General features: G+C 39.7%; 1 protein-coding gene across 1 annotated transcript in view; it reads left to right on the top strand.

Annotated features, from left to right (window-relative positions):
- ndst1a (N-deacetylase/N-sulfotransferase (heparan glucosaminyl) 1a) overlaps window positions 1-22,068 on the top strand; it is a 65,670-nt gene that overhangs the window by 677 nt on the left and 42,925 nt on the right.

Below are 22,068 nucleotides of genomic sequence, written 5' to 3'. Positions count from 1 at the left end.
TTAGGGCTAGGAATCCGAGACATAGTGTAACCATATAGGTGGAGAAACTGCTTTGTGTTCATATTAACATCCAGTTAGCCTGCAAATGAAAGAGGTGGACAAAAGATTAGAAAAGGAATGCAATGAGTGCTGTAACTTTCCATAAGGCTCAATTATCAACTATGATAACAGAAGGGATGTTGGCTGCATTTTTAACAGGGTCTTATGTCAGAACACAATATTTAATTCAAAGGATTATCATAACTCCCAAATAATACCAAGATCATACAATCCAGCACTTCAAGATAATCATTAATTTCTAGTATTGCCTTTCAAATCAGTGTTTGCTTGTTTTGAGTTGTAGAACAGCACCGTTTATAAATCAATTGTTTTTCTTCTTCTAAGGATTGTGACATCTACAAGGAGAAAAAAAAAAAAAATCCCGTAGATTATGTGACATATGAGATGGTAGTTTTGGATCCAACCATCAATTGTTGAATTATAATATTGGCACCATTAGAGTATCAATCTTTCTTGTTTTTATCACACACAAAAAATAAATAAATAGACAGACATTGAGGTATTGTTGGTGGTGGATGTGTTTATTGACTAAAAATAGATTAGTCAATAAAGTTTTTAATGGATTTAATGAAAGTGAAAAAGAAACATGATTAGAGCTAAAATGTGCTCACATATCAAATTCGTTTTTTTTTTTTCTTTTTTGTGGAGATGCGTTGATTCGAGTTTCCCGGTCGATACCATATATAGATTTTTTTTTTAACTGTGATAAATAAATGGGAGAAGAATGTGCTGCAGATTTTTTGATTGAGAAAGTATCCGATCCCACAGAAAAGGAAGGAATTACATGCATGAGAGCATGTGTCTCTAATCTTTATCTGGTCTCGGCTGCATCAGGCCACACGGGGTTGATTAATGTTTTCATTAACCGAAAATGCCTCCAGTTGTTAGTTTTGATGCATTTAATAAATAGGAAGCCAAATATCAGATTTTTCAGAACCTGATTTATTGGCCATGATTGTGTGGGGAAAAAAGACAAGGAATTTCTGATTTCAATTTCATGTGCTCACAGTACACAGACATTAGTTATAAATACATACACTAAAAATATAAAAGAAAAAGCAGACTGATTGGTGTATCTCTAATTTCTATTAGTACAAGAATGAACAAACTATCCGATTACTCCTGGAATAACATGTGGATTACAGCGTACCCACCAACTCTGTGCTGCTGAATAATCTTATAGATGAATTATGAACTTTGAGAACTTTTACACATTTATTACTTAGGATTATAATTATTGAGATTGAGTTTCAGTTAAATTCCCTGTATATGAGCAAGGCTAAATCAGACATAAATGCTGTTTATAGAACATGATTCCCCTTCATGAGTTTTTCTTTTTCTTTTTTTTTTTGAAAATAGTGTTGTTTCTCAAAAAACCCAAAAAAACAAATCCAGTTTTAATATGTTTATTGCAATCTCTTTCCGTCTGTGTCTCTACAGGTTGATAAATACCTGCTGTATGGCTTTTTTTGTGGTCTAAAGTAGGAGCAAATGTTTGCCTCCACCTAGAGCTGCATTTGTTAAACACTACAAACACTTGACTCTGCTCTGTAGGAGGAAAAAAAAAGGGCCGTCCAGACCTGCTTGAAATCTTTTGCCTTGGGGGTGTATGCGCATGCAAACGCGCGCACCCAAGTGAGTAAGAGATTACTGAAGAAGAATGACTCGCGCTCAAAATGTATTTGGCGAAGTCACAAGGACTTTTCCCTGCGTTTTCGCCTTCAGCAGCAGAGCAAATTCTTGCAACCACGACGTGCTTGTCCCTCTGGTTTCAAAAGATTTATTATTTGATCAGTGTTTCACATTATTGTTATCCTCCAGCCATGTGTCGTATATCACATGCTCCTCCCTGTATTTGTTAGTGTTGGGGCTGGAGGGGATTGAGCGGGATGGAGACGGGGGGGGGGGCATGTGGGCTTATTCCATTTGGAGATTACTGTCATTCGTTTGTCAAATTTGCAGAGAGCCGAATCTCAAGTTGTGGTCTGTTTATTCGTGCCAACTGTTTGTCTGGTCGTTCTAAACCTCCATCTGACTGCTCCCGCTGGCTGCCAAGCATGCTGTGGTCTGGCGCTATTAGTTGATGAAGGCTGCCACTGCCGCTGCTGCAAGCATTCGATCATATATCGGCATGTTTTTTACTTGGATAGACCCGCGATGTGATGCAATTGAGTTGCACCGTCTTACCTAAACATACAGGCTGTCAGACTTTGTAGGCATGACAAGAAATTGATGTTTTGTTGCTGCTGAAAGGGAAGCAGAATAAAAAAAAAATGTCTGTCATTGTTATCTCCACATCAGGATGTCAGTTTAATCGCGTGCAGGTGCAGTAATTCTACCATCACATTTAATGCTAAGCAGAGTAATTGTTGGGAGCTACAGGGCCCACAACATGCCAGCTCTTGTATTTTTCCATGTCACTGCCCCTTGTAGGCACTCTCGGTGTGTGGGGAGCAGACCTCTCTACAGAGTGTGGCTAAAGCCAGGCATCTATCCAAAACTTGAACCCCCTCCTTCGTCTTCTCTGCTGGGTATAAGTGCAGCTTTGTGCCTCGCTACTCCTCTCCGATGGGTCTTATTCATATACTACTACAACACTTCTTGCTCTGCTAGATAGTAGTATCTACAACTGGAAGCTCTCCCAAAATATCCCGCTGTTTGACAGACAAACTTAGATGTTTCCTCATTAAAAATCAAACTCTTGGATTAATCTACCAGAATGCAAGAGGCAGGCTGTAATATTGTTCCCTGTGAAGCAGCATGTATTTCAGTTCCTGAGCATGGGCTTAACAGTCGTGAGGGGTGCAGAGGAGTAAATACATTTCAAACAGCTCAGCAAAACCCAGTATTAGCCAATGATCCGATAGCATCTGTAATCCTCAGGAAAACCTGGAGAGTTGTCTTTTTTTTTTTTTTTTGAATAGTGCTAGTCTCCACTAGACAGTTGGCAGGCTCTAAGGGGGGTGTCCACATGTGTGACCGGCTGGTCAGGCTAACGGCGAGGCTGAACGCCGCAGTATGCGGGCAGATCAGATTACTGAACGATTAGCTGTGGCCTCCTATCCGTGGCCCAGGGAAATGATTTTCCACTGTCATAATTCCCTAGACTGAATTACGCAGGCCAGTGACTCACAGATACTCCATACTATGGGCCAGAGTACAGCGTGGCATAACTGTTGCTCTCTGGAGAAGGGGAGATATGCTCTGCCATTGTTGCACCAGAGAGCAAAGTAGTTTTCAGTCATTGTGAGCTTCCTTCAGCAGATGAGCAAAGGGTACATTTTAGAGCCGGAGCAACTAATAACAACTTTAAGTAAAAATGCAATTATGATATTATATTGATATTTACACGGAGGTATAAAACAGGAATGTGTTATATTGTGTGATTAAATTTTATTGAAACATGAAGTCTACAATTATTCATATTGTTAATCAGAGATGCACTGTTCAGAATCCTGTTGCCATTTTCTGATGAGCTGGTTTCTCATGAAGCTTTGACCTGCTGTTACAGATCTTAGCCGATTCTGGAGCTGTAAGAACATTTGCATTTAGAATATATTTTTTCCGTAGCCTTCGTGCTGTGAGTGCTCATTAATTATTTGCGTTAGCAGCAAAGGCATTCTCACACTGTGTGTGTGTATTGCTGAAATATGATTTATCATTACAGTGGTTGCTGAGTTGACTTGTTAAACTGGCTTTGGCATCTAATCGTTGTGATTATTTCAGTTTTGATTGCTAGATCAACAATCTCTGTGTGTAGATGCTGGAGGACGCAGCTCCTTAACTGGAAATCCAGCATTCTTCATGACAGTAGTTAAAAAGTCAAAAGAATAAAACAACAAAGCAACTTTGCTGTACTTACGCCTGTCACAATAACTAATTTTGCTGGACAATAAATTGTCCCAGAAGTTATTGTGATAAATAGTAATGTTGTTATTTTGAGATCAATTTCAGGTAACGTAATGGTAATGGCATGTTAATGCATGTACACCCTGTCAAAGGTCAATACAGTTTAATTTCTAATGAAAATTTAACATTGGAACTGGAAGATATTTTAAACATCCAAAATGAATAAACAAAACAACACATAAAATGGATACTGAAATCTCTGTAAATAAACATGGACTAGTTGAGATCAATGCACCAGACTTAAACTTTTTGTCATCCAGTCTTTGATAGAGAGACACTCAAGATAAACAGTCATGCAAATGGAAATTATTGAGCTGGTTTTAATTTATCATTTGATCAGTTGAATTATTGCTTATTGTGACAGACTTAGCGGTACTCTCCTTAGCCTTCCTGTTATGTACTCGAAAGTCATGCTTGCTCTCATTCTCTCAAAGCTTGTATAAACTAAACTTCTCATCATGTCGTAGAAAATGCAGTTTAGTTTCATTTTAAAGAGCTTCTTCTTCCAAACTTGCATTTCTTTTTCTCCCCCTGCCAGCTAACCGGCAGTGCGCAGCAAGATCCGGGAAAGCGACAACAATGTGGTACTTCATGGTGAAAACTCTGGCCACTCCACCAGTTTTTGTGGCATCATATTAAAGGGACTTTTAAATCAAATGAAAGGCATAGTATAATGTTTTAGCAGCTTTGCCATAACGTTAAGGATGGAGATGAAGAACGGGGGAAAAAAAGCATGACAACTGGGTGATGAGGCAGATTAAATCTAGCTGCCCTGTGGTGTCATTTTGGTGAATGGAAGCAAGACAGAAAGAGGTGTGGATTTTGACAGGCTAGCTGTTGGAGATGGGACCATGTTTCCAAGGTGCATATCCCCTCCCTGAGGCAGGAATCTGATACATTCCATGGGCTCCTGTATCCAGACCAATAATGGTGACCGGGGTGTAGCGTTTCATCAGGTGCCACATGACTGGAGCTTAAGTGCTGGGAAAGTAAGCACTATGTCATGGGGCTCACAGTTGGCCAGCTCTGGTTGCTTCAGAGATCAGGAAATGTGCCAGGAGAGGTTATGTGAGATATGGATTAATGTTTGTCAGAAGAGGATCTGGTGAATACAGCAGCTCAGCTTATCACATCCATTCCCCCTCAGCATTGTTAGGTGCATTATGTCACCCATTAAGGTGCGCTATTTTCAATATTTCTTTACCGCATTAGCCTCCATTTTGTTTTAATGAGGCCCTTAGTGGCAGCCACATTGATCAGTATTTCTCCAGCCAGTGATGTCAGGTGAATAACAAAAAGAAGCCACATCACTGCACTTTATAGCTTCACCTGGTTTTATGTCACCATTTCACATATAATTCTGTGCTTCGAGCAGAGTTTTCTTTGCTCTCAAGCTCTTGAGCTAAAGGCTATTTTTACAGCGAGACAGGAAAAAAAAAGAAGAAAAAAACGCCCCATTTTATTTAGCGGTCAAAAAAACAAGCTGTCGGGTGTTAATGGACTTCACCTCAGCCATTCCAACAGACCCTCGGGCTACTGCGCGTTCATGAGCTCGGCTAGGGAGCTCTCGGCTGTGAGCCCTGTTAATGAAGCCATTTTCAGAGATGGAGAGATGCGGTAATGGGAACACACCACTCCACTGCAGGATATTCTAACCCCGTCCTCATCGTAAGTACCATCACTCAATGAATCCGATTAGATTCTTTTTTTTTTTTTCCTTTGTCCTTCTAGCTGTTTGGAAGGGTCCTTCTTTCAGACGCAGAGTCGGAGATGTTTATCTGAGAGATGCTTGAATAAAGAATAAAGATTTCCCTAGCTTTTATTTTGGCGAGCATTATACAAGTCGCATATTGGGTGCAGATTTTCCACTTTGTGGGAAAGGAAGCTTTGATAATGTAGTTGCATCAGTGGATGAGCAAATATTTTCCACCACTGCGTGTTGGACTTGAACCTCATATTATCAGACCTAAAGTTCAGTGAACTGAACATGGGAAGAAGATCGGTGGAGGGGCCTTTGTGTGTTTATGCAGTTGTCTGGTGGCCTCGGCCGAGTGCAAATACCACACATATGTTCTTAACTAGCTTCAAACTGTGTGCAACCTTTCCTGTCCACGCCTCAAGCTGAATGCAGTGTTATTCCAAATAGGATGTTGGAAAAGCTCACACTAAAAAAATGCGATCCTGCACACACGAGAATCAAAGTTTAAAAACAAGTGAGTTTTAACTAAACTAAAGCAATCTAGGTGTAGTTTTTAATCTTATTAATGTTGATCCACCAATCAGCTGGAAAACAGTTGAAGTTGTTGATCATTGTTACAGCTCTTGTTTGATTGCAGAAAATACAAAAATTAGAGATGCACTGAGAAATGGGCTGGTGACTGAAAGCATATAATTTTTCAGGTTCTTTTTTCCAATTGGCGAATAAACCATTTACTTCCTGGTCCTGGCAACACTCTTCATTGTGGAACATATTACTGGGAGGAAAAATACGCATTGTTAGTTGACTCTGTCTTAGGTGTTTCAAAATAAAACCGTATGTAAAAAGAAACTATTTTAGAACATGTCAAGATATTCAGGGCATAGAGAGCAAGACCTTCCACAGATAACATCAAGGCTGATATAGATATAGCAAAGTTGCCTTGTTTGTGACTTTTGAGGGTTTTTCTTTTTAGTTGAGTTTTTAAGCTGTCTGTTGTGAAAACTGCATGGTTTGAAAATGTTGGCAGGTTTTTGAAATCTCAGAAGAATCTACATTCTCTAACGGATACATGTAAAAAGTGCAATTTTAATTATTCTAGCCATGCATGCTACGCAGATTGCTAAGATAAGATGACTAACAGTGTCAAATGTAAATAATTTTGTCTTCTTTGAAAAACATATCTGTAAAACCTGGGAGGCAAGGCGTTTGAAAGTGCAGTAACGTCCTTATAATTTTACATCGGTGCACCCTTTAATGCTTTCAGTGTCCCGGACAATTAGTTCATGAGCCATTCCTCTTCTATTAAAAAAAAAGAGGGTCTCACATGTTCAATGAGCAACTGGCCATAAAAGTGATCAAAGGCACACTGTGGAGTATGTGATAAAATATTTACAATGCTTTTATTTTACATGGTACTTTGAATAAAATCAGTAACGAACAATGTGTTGTGTCCAAGCTTGGACTTCATCAGGTTCTTTATCCGCTGCGGCATACACTCCTGCTCTGTTACACCTTAAGGCTTACTAGAGAATTAACCCTTCAACAAATGTCACATTTGATTACGGTCTGGAGGGGAAAAAAAACAAATAAAAAACCCCCCAGAAAATCAGAAAAGGGAACAAAAATAAAAATGAAAACTTTCCTCACACAGGTTTGGTGAAGTCAGCTCTGTTCTTGATAAAAAAATAAATAACCACTTATGGCAGGAAGGCTTATCTTGAATTTTAGTATAAAAAATATGTATATTGGCCAGGAAGAGCCAGTTTTATGATTGGTGCAGTTTTAATATATTTGTGGTAGTCATTTTTTGCTTTATAATGCTTTTTTTTAGGTTGATCTAAAGATGTGAAATACATGTTTTATTTAAAGGGGAAAAAATCTGGTTCACTGTAACTGGACTGTTCATTGTAGAGTATACCAATGGATTTTTTTAGATGAAATATTTTCTAGTAAAGAGGAAATAAATCTTGTGACATGCTCTATATTTAGAGATTCTCTAATAGAGACATGAAAAAATGGTGTCTCAATATGCCACAAAAAATGAAAGCTGCAAAAAATACAGTTTCTGTGGAAATTCAACTTTTATGACTTAATCAATGAAGAAAATGTATAAAGAACTACCAGCACATCTTATTACGGTATTCATGTTTACATGTCTTTATCAATAAGCAAAATAGATTATTTTCTTAATAACTTGTAATGAGGCAGGTCTTTGAACTAAACTGTTGTATTGTATTCTTGTACACCAAGAAGTGCTTTATTACACTGTTTTAACCTCTGTGATTTTAATGAATTGGGTCAAACATTGTTCTTAGGGATTACACAGCACCACAAAATGCAGCTGCTGAATGTAACTTTTTGTTATAGTCTTCAATAGCCTCAAAGGCACACTGTGGAGTATGTGATAAAAGGATGCATTTCAGTGTTTGTAAAGTTATTGGATTCTAAGAACTGTACCTGGTTTAGTGAGAAGCGAGAGGGTGACCAGTCTTCCTATTTTGCAGTTTTGCATTGTTTAACTCTTTATCCTGAGGCTTTAAAGAGCTCTCCGATATGAACGGATGCTGCTTTGGTGGAAATTGACGCTCAGTGTTTACCTGGCAGTTAGTTCGCAGTGATACTCAGAAGAAAGCCAGGAGCGGACGCCTACGCAAAGGTCAAGCAGGGGTTTCGGATTTCCTTTGTTAGCCTGCGATGACAGAAACTGATTGTCTGCAGGACAACTGCGCTTGTTTAAAAACATGCATGTCTCTGACCTCACTGCGAGTGTTTTTACGGTCCCACCAGGGCTGTAAATATGTAGCTGAATTTCTCTCACTCACCCTTTCTTCCCCTCTCTCTTGCCTCTTTGGGCCAATGCACCAGCTAGCTGGTTGATGTCCAGTCGGCTGTCGTTTCTGAGCGAGGTTGGTTTGTGAACAGTGGGAGTCATCCTGGGATATAAATGGATATTAATACATATGAAGAGCTCAGCCTTCAATCTAACCTAATTGTTGTGTTGCAAAGATAAGTGCTTAGCCAGAGATATGGATCATCTCCATTTTAGATTAGTGTATTTCATGAGCAAATGGACCTAAGCTGATGACTTACCCGCTTTCTAGCTTGAGTTGCTGGGGTGGAAAGAAGTGCAGACCCCAGGATCGAGGTTCTGGCAGCTTGAAGCGCACCCCTCCAGTGATCCGCAACAATGCTGTCTCATCCAGCCTGGGTGGTACTGGTGTGTGTGTGCTAATGTTTGTGCAGTGCTTGCCCCTGTCTCTGCGGGACAGGTGCTGGCAACCTGGAGGTCAGTACAGGGACAGATGGAGCAGAAGAAAGACTGGAGACTTTGAAAGACAACAGCAGAATGAATGAGAGTCGCTTTGCCAGGTTTCGAACACTTTTATTCAGAGGGGCAGCTACAAGTGGGGTCCGTCGTGACAGTCGGGTAGTCCGACGGCTGAAAGAACCCAACAGCAGAACCTTTCTATCCTTACAGAGGAGTTCTTAGGCCGTGCAAAGCTTAACCAGAGGAACTTCAGTGAGCAGTACAAGCCTGCAAACACAAACAGCAGTCTACCCCCTCTGTGAAGTGTTAAGTGGCCAGATATAAGCTGTGAATGGAACACAGGTGTCTGGACCAGGCTGTGTGAGCCCAGCCAAAGGTCTGTGTTTGTTTTCTCTTGGTAATGACCCCCCAACTCTCAGCTGCAGCCCAACCTGGGCTTATTGGATCTCAATGGGCTGAGGTGAAGCTGTGGAAGTGATTCAGAGATCGGATAAACTAATTCATTCTGTAATCCCACAACCTAACTCTGTGGCTATTTGAGGTGGGTAATTATTAGATTGTTTATTGTTACAGGGGGGGAAAATAACTTTTGTGATTACATTTTTACCAGTTTAGATGGTTTTTATTCAAGTTTAAGAACAATGAGAAAGTAGCTACGGGTGAAGCATTTGCAACAAAAAAAGTTGAGTTCTTTCTGCATGGAACTTGCATGTTCTCCCCTGTACATGCGTTGGTTCTCTCCAGATTCCACACACAGTCCAAAAACACTACTGTTGGGCACCGCGCCTCTGACCCAATGACCACTGCAGATAGACACCAGCAGATGTTCAGCTCTGTTCTAAACCCTGACACTGAAATTCATGTTAATATTCCACAACACATTGCTAAAGCGATAGCATTTTTTTTCTTTTAACATTCCTCTTTCTTTTCTTCCTTTATTCTGCTTTGCTGCTCATCTACCACAGTAAAGCAGCCTTTTGAAGTCGGAAAGACTGTGGCTTTACTGTTTTAGTTCTCTGAGTGCTTGTGTGACAGGTAGTGAAAAGCTAGAGGCGAGTAATGGGACTCGAATATAATCCACGACTGTCTCTATAGTCAACGCCCTTGCTTCTTTCTTTTCTCCCCAACAGAGGCCTCTGTGCTGCCGTCCATCCACTAAGCTCCTCTTTGTCAACTAACAGCCTGAAGGTGCGCTGTGGGGTTTGAAGAACCAACAGAGCTCCATCCTGCGCCTCCCCCCCTGGGAGAGCAACAGGGTGAAGTAATGGCTTGTTAACCCCCCAGCTACCTCTCAGTTTGATCGTTGCATTGTGAGGAGCGGCAACTGTCCTCCACGCTGATGTGATTGTTTGAACAACCCCATGGCCTCCCCAGATGGCTGGGCCTCAGAGCCGGTTTATGATAACCACGCAGTTAATATCTGGCCTACATAACTCTCCTCCTACCTACTTACCCCCCACTCCTCTTAAACTCCGCTCTCATTTCTCCCAGCCACCCTCTGCGCCATTGTCTCCAAATGCCCCTGTTTTTATTTCCCTATTTCGCTCAACTTTTTCTTTCTTTTAAATTCCAGAATCTATTTCTTTTCGGGCCCCCAGGCATAGTGGGTGATAGCTAGAGACAGTGTAGCAAATTAAATTTTGTCTCACCCCCCTCCCTATTTTCTTTCACTCCCTATGGACTTTGGCACGATGGATCAGTGGAAGGAGAATGGGAGTGTGCAAAGATAGAGGAAAAAGCCCATTTCCACTGCATTACTGTCTCATTCCTCAGGGTCTAGAGTCGAGCTACACCAACACTTCTATTGCTTTTCTCTCCCTCTTTAATTTTCCTTTACTAGCTCTATCTCACTGCTGCTGTTCTTCACACAGGGCCCTAACCTGAAGGTCTCTGCTCACTCGCTACCAACACACAGTCTGACCCACTTTATTAGTTTGGCTCTAGTGAATCATTAATCGAGGTTATCTAACTGTTCCTGTAATGATTCTGCAGCGACTCCCGTGTCAGCCGCTCTGTGTTCTTAACCAATCAAGCCGTACCCCGGCATGCTTCCCCCTCTACACATTTGTACTCCATCATAATATCTCGCAGGAAAAAGGGGGAAAAAAAGCATTGTTCCTCATGCTAGACTATATGTTTAATAGGTGTGCCATGCACTGTAATATGTCATTGTGTCAGAACACAATACGAGGACTAAGTGCCCTGAATGCAAATTAATCTTGCGGGATGGCAGCGGCTGAATGGAGTGTGGTTTTTGGGGGCGATGAGGAGAGAGAGAAGGGAGGGACAGAAGGAGGGCTAATAGTGGTGACAGGGAAGCGAGAAAGAGAAAAGAGCATGTGAGGAGGAGGAGGAGGTAGGTGGAGGAAGGAGGGTGATGTGTGGGATGTAGTCATGCCAGGCCCATTCATCATGCAGTGCCTGCTGGGATGCGCTGGGGTCAGTCCCGCACAACACAATTACAGCCTGTTCTGGTGTGTTGTGCTCGGCACCGCTGTGTTCTCGCTGTGTTCTGTTGCCTTTGTCAGGGATTTTTCTCTTCTATCTCTCTTGTTTCCCCCATTTGCATGTTTTCTTCTCTGCTCCACTTTGTTTGCGACCATTATTCTACCTTCTCAAGTTTTTCTGAGCTCAAGTTATCGCTGAAGCACGTCTTTGAACTAAACGTCTCAATTAGCTGCACGTTTGTTTTTTCTCTTCAGTGTTCCTCATGCTCCACTTTCTTCTCGAAGAAAGTTAGTTTTTCTTTTGGCTCATGTACTTCCTGCAACTTGCACCATGCAACGCTTGGTCCTCTTTGATCCACAACCACAACCTTGTGATTTATGCATTACACGGGCTCTGGTTATGGAGGTTTGAGATGCTTGAAAGCATGTTGTTTATCCTTCCTCCCTGACAATCCTCCACAAATCCACAGATGTTTCCAGGAGGCTGTACATGTCTGTTGTGCGCTTTAATGTTAGTTGACAGCATATCGCGATCATGAGGATGTCTTTCCTTTCCCCTCCATGTCTGTTATGAGAGCAGTGTGAAAGGGCTTTCTCCTGGTGGTAGCTTTCCGGTGGTCTGGAGGTCTGAATGAAAACATCCCTGAGAGGTCCAAGAGAGAAAATAAAAATCTTGAAGGCTGTTTTACACATCTTTGTTAACGCTGTGTGGAGCAGAACTTTGTTTTACTGCACTGTCAGTCTTCGTTTGCTGAAAACAAAAGCAGAAAAGAGCACAGACTTGGTGTGACAGGTAGATCATCTGGCTGTGTTTTTTTTAAGCATGTCTGTACATAATTGGTTATATAATACAGTAGCATTCATTCAGTTTTTTTTATTATTCATGACTTGTTAGTTTTGAATGCTTGTTGTAGCCTCAGCTTAAAGATTTCAGGTCAATTATTTTTCCACTGATGCTCTTTTAATCCCCAATACTGTTTCCCAATTGTCCTACAGTGACGTTTGCTCCGGCTTAGTATCGCACAAACAAAACAAGTCAATGCTAGAAAATTCTAGACCAATATAAATGTACGCATTTTTTTTAGACTGATTTTCCCATCACACATCCTGTAAAGCTCCGACCCCCTGATAATGATTTTTAACAAATTCAATCATTCAATCTTTCAACTTTCTTGACAATTTGAGAATGTAACTGCTAAAACAACGAGATGTTTTTGCAGATAAAACAAAGTTCCTCCTAACAGCCCAAGGTTACAGAGCTGTCTCTGCATCACTGAAAATCTACTGCTACACTAAAACCCTCCAGGTTGTGGAACAGAGGGATCTGTGCAAATAAAACTCAGCAAAGAGAATTCTAGTAAATCTCCTTTTCTCATAAACATTATTTTTTTTTCCATAAACATAGACCAATTCCTACAAGTGTTGTTCATAGTAACGTGTGTTTAAAACAATATTTGAACGGAGGAAAAGCTCAGATTTTTACAGGAGCCTGAAGAACTCTTTTTGTGATAAATTATTTTTTTTGCTAGAAGCAGAAGTGACATCCTATCTTGTGCGAGAGCAGTCAGTGTTACACATTTCTTCAATTTATCATGATTTCATTTTTATTTCAAAATAAAGATGCAATGATTATAAGACAGATGGTTTAAGCTATCTCTAGCATCTTATAGTACTAGCATTGTGTATTTCATAGAAAATGTGCCCTGTGTCCACCATTACTGGTAGATTTCAGGAAGCCTACTAACATTTCCACATCCAGCATGTCCCATTGGACTCCATCACAGCTGTCTGTATCAGTGTGTAGCATGTGAACTGCATTTCAGGGTGCACGTCCATCACCACACTCTGCTGAGGTTTTGCACAAAACTTCTATGACGTTTGTTGAACAGCTGTAGGGATGAAACTGTTCACAACATACCTTGGATCCTGTTTGGATTCTCAGCCTTATGTGTAATTGAAATGCCATGAAATTACAAAATCCTCACTCTGGAGATGTGTTCACTGTCTTAGAAGAAACAGCCAGGTTTTGCTATAAAGTTGAGCAGTGTGAAGATTGTATTTTGTTTTTGGTGTTTTTTCAGGCATTTGATACAGAGCATAAACTGTGGTTCAGCTGTGCCTTTTTTTTCTTTATTTTTTTTTAAAATAAAAGACAAAAGTACCCAAAGTTTCCAGTGGTGCAGTCAGGCCCAGAAATGCATTGGGTGGTGGCTTGGCAGATGAGAACTAATAGGAAGCCCTAAGATTGAAAGAATGGCAAAATAGGGCCAAAATATGCAAGGCAACTGAGCATCTGGAAGCAATTTGAAACTATGGATTGTTTTCAGCGGGATCCGTATCAAACTACATTATTGCCTCTCATTTCTGACTCTTTTAGGTTTTGTCCTACTCCTTCAAACATCGGAAAGTCTTCAACTCTTTAGACTATTACTTATTTTAATTGGAAAATTAATAAAAAGCCAATCATTGAGTCTTAGTCGTAGTTAAACTTTATTGGGTCATAGACTTGGCTGTACTCAATTTTCTATAAGCTGCTGAATCTTCCTAAAGTACTCCGGCAGTCTAAGGTATTCAATAACTCCCTGGAGAGCCGTTGATTGTTACATTACAGATGCACCACATGCTTCCCCAACCCCCCACTCAAATTCCATCAGAGAACATGTTGATCTAAGCAAACGATAAAAAGGTAAAGGCTTGGTTTTGAGATTCATGATATTGGAGTAAAAGGCTTCCTGTTCGATATTGACCTACCAGTGCATTAGACTCATCAGATGCCAGCTGGGGTCACAGCTGGTGGCAAACTTTCCAGCTACTGATCCAATCCAGAGATGGTTTTGTAGCAGAAGTGGAGAGAAGCTGGTGGTGAAACACAATTCATTATTTTCATTTCTTCTGTGTAATTTGCCACTTTTGCCACATTTTTTATTTTATTTTTTTTACATTTTGCTAACATATTCGGGTTTTTGCTTGCACTGTAATCCTTTAATTTTAGACCTCTGATGGTAAGTTTGTAATGGTGATTAAAAACCCCATTGTGATGAAGAATTAGGCTTGCACAATTTACTGAGGTTCTGTTATTAAAATTACTTTAAAGGGATAGACTAGAAATATTGATGTGAAGCTATGTGAAGTAACCATTGCCCAGTTTCCTCGCCTTTTAGTAAAAATAGGTGAGTTTGTAGAAAAGTAAAGAAATGATCAGAACAGTAGGCTTTTTAGCCAAATGGACTCCCTTTCTAAGCTGTTTTGCCAGCTTATAGCAACTAACCACAAATGCTTTGGAAAAAGACTGTTGGTAAGCTGGAAGCTGTTTCCTGAGCCCCAATCATCTGATTGTTAGTCTGTTTGGATAATTACCAAAGAACTATGAGACTATGCCTCAGCAAGAATGACAGCCTGGCACAAAATTTAAATTTTTACCCTGTTCGACTTGAAAGAATTTGGATATGGAGAATGTATTTTTGACTTTCATATCCTTGATTGAGGCAAGACATGACAGAACATGCTCTCAACCTACAGTTTGTGCTCTTGTATCAAGAAACTGCGTTTTTGTGAAGACAAAACCAGTGAGTGTAAAATCAGTTAAGGTGGACTGATGAGTTGCAGCTGATTATGTAGATTCATACAGCCAGCAGCGTAATATTGTGCAATAGTACCGACCTTGTGTGGTTGAGAAAGTAGACAAACGTAGCTGTAAATGTTTAATATTCAATAATACTGCAGTTTACCCCGCAAATTGGAATAATTTCACATTGAGTAGGTTTAAGTGCCTAAAATTACCTACCTAGGTAGCACCTAGTCTTCCTCTGCTCTGAAGACTTGTTTATTTGACTAATTTAACTATAGCTCAGTGTTACTCAATTTCGGTCCTCACGCCCCCTGCCTGCATGTTTTAGGTGTTTCCCTTTTGCCACACACCTGGATTGTATCTGTGGGTGATTATTAGGCTTCTGCAGTACGTGATGGTCATGCAATCATTTGAATCAGCTGTTCTGGAATAGAGGCACATATAAAACATGCAGAGCAGAGGGGCCTGAGGACTGGAATATGAGAAGCACTGCAGATAGCCTAACTGTGACATGATGTCTTTCTATTACAAGTAAGGGATCTATCTCTGACTAAAGACATCATAGAAACTATTCAAACAATCTGATTGTTTAGATACCAGGAAATAGTCGTGCAATGGCAGTTAAGTAGACTAACTGGGGAGCCAACATGTTGGTGACTATACTTAACCATTACTAACTGGAGTCTCATCTTTCGATGATAGGCTGATACTTGAAAAAGTAACACACCTTCACAGCAGGAATAGGTTCATAGTGAATTTTGACCAGGAAGTTAACACAAATTTATCATAATTATAACTTGCTTGCTTAAGGCTAATAACAAATTTGATGCAATTTTTAAAGACTGTACATAAAGCCACTAATGTTGCATTGTTGTTACACCCTAACTAAACTCTATTATTGTCCAAACCTACTGGATGGAAAAACCTTTCGTTTATGGTGGTAGACATTATGATGCCACTGAGGTCAAATCACTGGTAAACAAAGCCAAACATTGTCTGCGTCTGACATTAACAGGTCATTCTGCTTCTTTTTGTAACCCTTGCAGTCAACAATAAGCCCAGCGATATTGTATTATCTAGGACAAGCTCTGCCTAGGTTCCATAGTAACTGGTTTGCTAAGTACACCTGCTCAGGCTCCTCCCAAATCTGCACACACAGCGTCCCGTCTGTCATTTTCTTGTCTTTTTGCGAGCCCTAATGAAGCTCTTGAGATGCGATGACGTGCCTCACATTTCTCTCCATGCCTAATTGTGTTGATTTGGAAGCTGATTTTTTTGTGCGATGGTGGCTCACCTTCTACATTTGAGGAAACAAGAGTTTGTGATGGATAGAACACAAATAAGAGGTGACTGGGATTGTTGTCTTCGAACGACTGGTTGGGGTGTGGTAATATCTTTGAAAAAATACTGTGAAAGAAATTACTTTTTTTTCTTTATGTACAATTTTTGTAAAGTGGTACAGAAAGTAATTTCAGATTCTAGTCTCGAATGTGCCATGTGCTTAATCAAACCATCCACTTCTGACAGAAAACACAATGGAAAATGCCAGCATTCATTACCACCCTACATGCTCCCTTCTCAGCAAATAATCATTCTGAATAGTCTGAAATTAAACTTCAGCTCATTACTTTATAACTCCTTTTTTATTATTATTTCAACTTCCTCCAAAAGAAAGCTGTTTTTGGGCTTTCACTGATCTCCAGTGCTCTGGTTCACAGTTCAGCTAAAACAAAAGCTCCAACCCTTGCTTCTGGAAATTTCTTGGCAATGAATTAATGATAAAGGTTTTAAAGGCAACACCATTAGAGAAGCTGTTAGCAGTGGGCGGGCTGCTTCTTCATTGCATTTTGCAGAGCAGGTAATTTGATGTGCCAAAAAAGTGAAATGCATTGCACTCACTCTACGTCCTCTCATTTTCTTCTTTCTCCTTCCCTCTGGCTACCAGTAACAGTAATATTAACCTCATCACCGCTTCACTGTCCTCACATGACCTGAATGTCATTTCATATGAGAAGTGGTCAAATGTTTTACTGCTCAGGGTCTTCAGCCTCACTGGAGTTCTTAATGCATTATGGCTCCATTACTCGAGGGCAGGTGGATCAAATAATATATTCATATAGTGTTGCAAGCTGTCACACCCCACTTGGGTTGAAAAGTACTGTGCCAGCAGAATTTTCTGCAGAGTAACACCCTGATGGACTTTTTTTTTTTTTTCAAAGTCAGCCCTAAGGCTTGTTTGATTTTATTTCAGATTCCACTCCATTGCCAGTGACATCCACACCACTCATCCCAAACGCTGACCGCCATCAGCACACACAGTTCCCATGCTCATCCATCTGACAGAGCCATCCTGACGGCCTGCGCTCATCTCTGTCGCTGAGTGGAGCGCAGATTTGTCACCTGAGGGATAAACTGTATGATGGAAACTTGTATCCTCTGCGGTATGCGGGAGATGCTTAGGCCCCACGTTGCCTCGTCTGACGGCTCCTGTGCAGACAATAAACCCGAAGCATGTCTCTGTTACTGGAGGAGTTATGTGGCTGGGAAGGATGCTTACTGTTCGCACAGAGCTTTTTATACCTCTTTAAATCTAAATTTGGTTTCTGGTGGTTCGCTAACAGTGGCAGTTTAATGTCACTGTATGTAAATGTGTTTGCATATACAATTATCCAATTTAAATCCAGAGCTTCTATCTCCTGTGGAAAAAAAGGGGGGGGGGGGAGCTCATCTTCAAACTCTTGCATTTTTTTTAAGACGCTGGTTAGTGGTCATGGTTTTAATGACTATGGCAGCTTGTCTGAGGTCAGCCTCTTTGTAATGTTTATGGCTGGGTGTCAGTTTTTTTCCCCTCACTCCCTGAAACTCTAGGCTTGAATTTCTTCAGCGCAGAATCCAGTCGAGTGCATTGCAGTTGACACAAAACATCATATAAATATACATTCTGTTCGTTGTGCCAGCATTTTCTTTGGCCAGTATCCACAACGGGGGATCTGCCAATAAGTGTCACTTATGATCGCACAGATGTAGATACAATTATGTTAGTCAGATTTACAAACTAACCACAAAGTAGTTACATCATGTGCACAGTCAGACAGGCTGCAGCCTACCAGCCAAAGTCTACTGGCAGCATTAGCCCCCAGACAGAGAAAAGACGGTCAATATATGCTTTTACAGTAGGTTTTATGAGCCAGTAAATTGTTTACCTTCATGCATCTACAGCTCAGATCAGGTATTAAGTATAACCAGGGGCGCCGCCAGGAATCTTGGGCCCCCTGACAAAAAAATTAAATTAGGCCCCCCCACACAGCTGCTGTTACAATTTTTTGAGTCTATCTGACCTATCAAAAGCGTCACAATTTTAAAGGCTTGCAACTGCCTTGCTTTCTTTGGTCCAATACTGATATTAGCACAATATTTACTGCTAGTGAGTTTTACATCAAACAGTCCACATACAGTATGCAAGTAGGTTGCTTAAATTTTTTCTATTTTTAGCCTACTGACATGTCTCTCCCCACGAGTAACAGTCAAAGCAACGTGCAAAGTACACATAAAGAAATCCAGACTTCACAAAAAATGCTATGTAGTTGCATTTTATTCAAGCTGCAGTATATAACTTTAATAAAAATATATTTTCTCCATATTTGTTAAAGCGGTCACCATGTCGTGAAGGTTTGTTATGAGACAGATAATCTGTGAAAACAATCAATCTCCTCCACCTCCTCCCTGAATTACTGTTGCTAGGTAAAGTAATGCAACATTCTGGCCAAAACAACCAATCAGAACCAGGAGGAGGGTCTTAGTACTGTCAATCAACTTCATTCACTCACTGCTAAATGTGCTAATGGTGGAGAAACAACATATCATTTCAGAAAAATGTTTATCTGCCATCAGCTATGCTAACTAGACTAAGCATTTACAACAGGCTATGCAGCATAGCACAGAGCAAGGGGGAGGAAGGATGAGCAGCCACATGAGATTGTGATTGACAGCACTAAAACTCTCTTGCCACTGATAGGTTGTTTCTAGCACTTTGAGAAAGCAGAGGAAATAGATTTTTCACAGATTATCTCTCATACCATACTGTCACAACATAATGACAGTTTTAACAAATATGTGAAAAAAATATATATGTTTTTATAAAAGTTATATACTGCAGCTTTAATTTCACTTAGGAGAGGGCAGGTCAGGAGAGATTAGAGTTGCTGCTGACTGACTCATCTGTTGTTAAGTGGTAAAAGGCACAAGGGACAAGTTAAATATATGAATATCTTGGTAATTTCTTTCCTTAATTCATTAAATGCTAGTGAAATGGAGGCAATCAGTAGCTAAGCTAATTATGCTAAATGGTTGATAATCTCACAGTCTACCCCCCTCTCTTGGAGAAAAACTGGGCTATAAATTGACACTCTTGTCTTTTTCTCTCTCTCCCTCTCTCTATTTTTTTTCTTGAAAACTTGACTTTATTATTTTTCTTAGCAGCATAGTAACAGCCACAGTCGTTTGCGTCTTCCACTGACTGCTGCTGAACACTGTCAAGCGCTCCAAGCAGGAACAAACCATTTCACGAAGATCCAGGGGGGTTAAGTGCAAATATGGATGTGTGTCTTTTGATCTGGTAGTGGGAACATTAATTTTTTACTGCAAAAAAGAATCTTCGAAAATACAATATGATTAATTTTATAATTGACAGGGCCTCAATTTTTTTATTTCTATGAACAATAAATAAATTAATAAATTGTGGAGGTCAGGGGCCCTTAGTATTGTCATAACTTTTCCCCCCTATAGTGCGTCCCTGTAGTATAACCTTTCCTGAAGCATGCAGATTTACTGTCACTGAACAATAATCTGCAACTGCATGTGTGGTTGAAAGCCAAACAATCACTGAAATGCAGCTGGGGGGTCAACTACAAATCCCCATTGTTTTTACTTTATAAATTGATTACCTGTAATTTCTCAAAAATCACAAACTGTGTTTTAAAGAATCTGCTATGAAAAAAATTAATTACAGTTTGAGTTATACATAATTTATTTCTCATAATCTGTTTCTAAGGAGCTGGATCTGGCACATATCTGCCAGAGAAAAAACAAAGAAAATTTCTTAACCTTTTCAATTAGTCCTTAAATGAGCAGATTTATAAGTTGCAAGTCAGAATTTCTATATGCGGTAATAAAGTTGCAAATGTTTTTTTTTTTTTTTTAAAGATTTGTAAGATATGTCCTGGAATTGAGTCTAAAACGTTTTGGTTTTTAGTGGAACGTGTTTGCCTGCCCTTGCATCACAGTCTGACCAGTATGTTGCACTTCTGTCTGTGTAGGTCATGTTGATCTTCAATTTGCAGTTTTATCAAACACTGTAGCAGTGAAAGTCTGGCTCCTCATTTAGAACAAATCCCTGTGACGAGACGTACATACTTATCTTGAACTCTCCGCCCAACTGTTGCTTACTGTTGGAATTACAGGACAGTAAGCACAGTTGACGATAAGGTGACGATTAGGTCCACTGGCACGCATACGGTCCATGCTACTGGTCACACTGCAAAGGCATGTGCTCATTACAAATTAGAGATCTGTTGTTTATATTAAGAGCAAACTCAAAAATTAATAAACGTACAACTTGTCTTGCATAAGTTATTTGCCAGTTAAAATTGGTGTTAAATGGGGTTTTTTTCTTGCTACATTTTGTGTTATTTTGTGTCTTGACAGACTTCAACGTTTAGGTGAATTCAATAAAGCTGATTCTGATTTTGTTAAACTGGTAAAGGTAGTTCTTCTGCAAAACGGCATGTATTACAAATCTGCTCTGATGCATTAAGAATCAAAATAAACTCCACATTTTTATTTTTAGTTTACGTACAATTTAAACTTCCCACTATTTATCTCCAAAAAACGAAGATGACTTTATAACTGACTGGTCTTTTTGTCTTCTTCTCATAATTTATCTGAATTACAGGATTTTATTTTTAATTCCAGCGAAACATCTGCAATCACAAACATCACCAGAAAAGAAAACTTTGCTGTGTCTGACTCAAAGAATCACTACTTCTTTTTTTTATTGTGAAAACTGCTAACTTAAATAAAAGTAGATAGATTTCTTGGTTGTGCTGTTAAAGCTCCGGAAGAGGCTCCGAAATGTTATCAGTTGTACGGAAATTAGCTCATCAACAAGTAGTTGGCATTTCCTGTAAGATGGTCTCATTGTCTTCTGTGTCATCAACCAGAAGAGAGCAATCAGTAAAACCTCAGAGGGAACAGTCTGGTTGTAGATTCTGGCAAAAGTCAGAACTTCCTATCTGATATCTCAGTTCACAAACTTCACAAATAATCAAACGGCCCAATTCTATTTATCGGACAAAGTTTCCTCTAGACAATTTTGTCTGAACACAACATTCTCCTGGTACACCTGAGTTCTAACAGCATTTATTCCGGCCATAGTGCTAAGATATGGAGGCGTAATCACCTCAGCATGTCAAAAGTTAGTCTTCACTTTACATAAATTATGTAAAATAAAGTGTTTTTTTCTGTTGCTTTGAATATATTTGCTATTCAGATTTTAGAACTAAAACGTGTCATTGATGGCTCACAGCTTAATAATAAATCTATAGAGAAAACACAATTTTGGAAAAATAATTGATACAGTATTTTATCTTCCTGCTGTGGTACTAACTTTAGAAGTCTACAAGTAAAACATTTTAACGTTAACATAATTTTACTAATTGTGTCAAGTTATGTTGCTGTTTGGTTTGCACTTCAAACCAAAAATAGGTTTGTAATAAGTTCCTCCTGAACTTCTGCTATAATAATATTACTACTGAAACTGTTGATGACTTGGATGTGAATACTTTGCAGTCTCTTAGAAATTTCAGGCACGCCATTAATTTATTTTAATTACCAATAATGCAATCAACTTACCTGCCCTTCATGACCTTTTAAATAAAAAGATGTTAAAAATAGAAAAATTAATTGGAGAAATGATTCTTAAAATTTATTTTGGAATTTCAGGAGTTAAGATCTAGTCAGTGTAAAATATCATGCGTCATGCAAAGACACTCATTATTCATACATAAAGAAATCCGACATGCTAAACAACAAGCTTTAGGTTTAGGTTTGCAAGCTGGCT

The sequence above is a fragment of the Xiphophorus hellerii genome, chromosome 23 (assembly GCF_003331165.1).
Source record: "Xiphophorus hellerii strain 12219 chromosome 23, Xiphophorus_hellerii-4.1, whole genome shotgun sequence".
NCBI lineage: Eukaryota > Metazoa > Chordata > Actinopteri > Cyprinodontiformes > Poeciliidae > Xiphophorus > Xiphophorus hellerii.
This window is presented reverse-complemented; position numbering and strand designations above follow the sequence as displayed.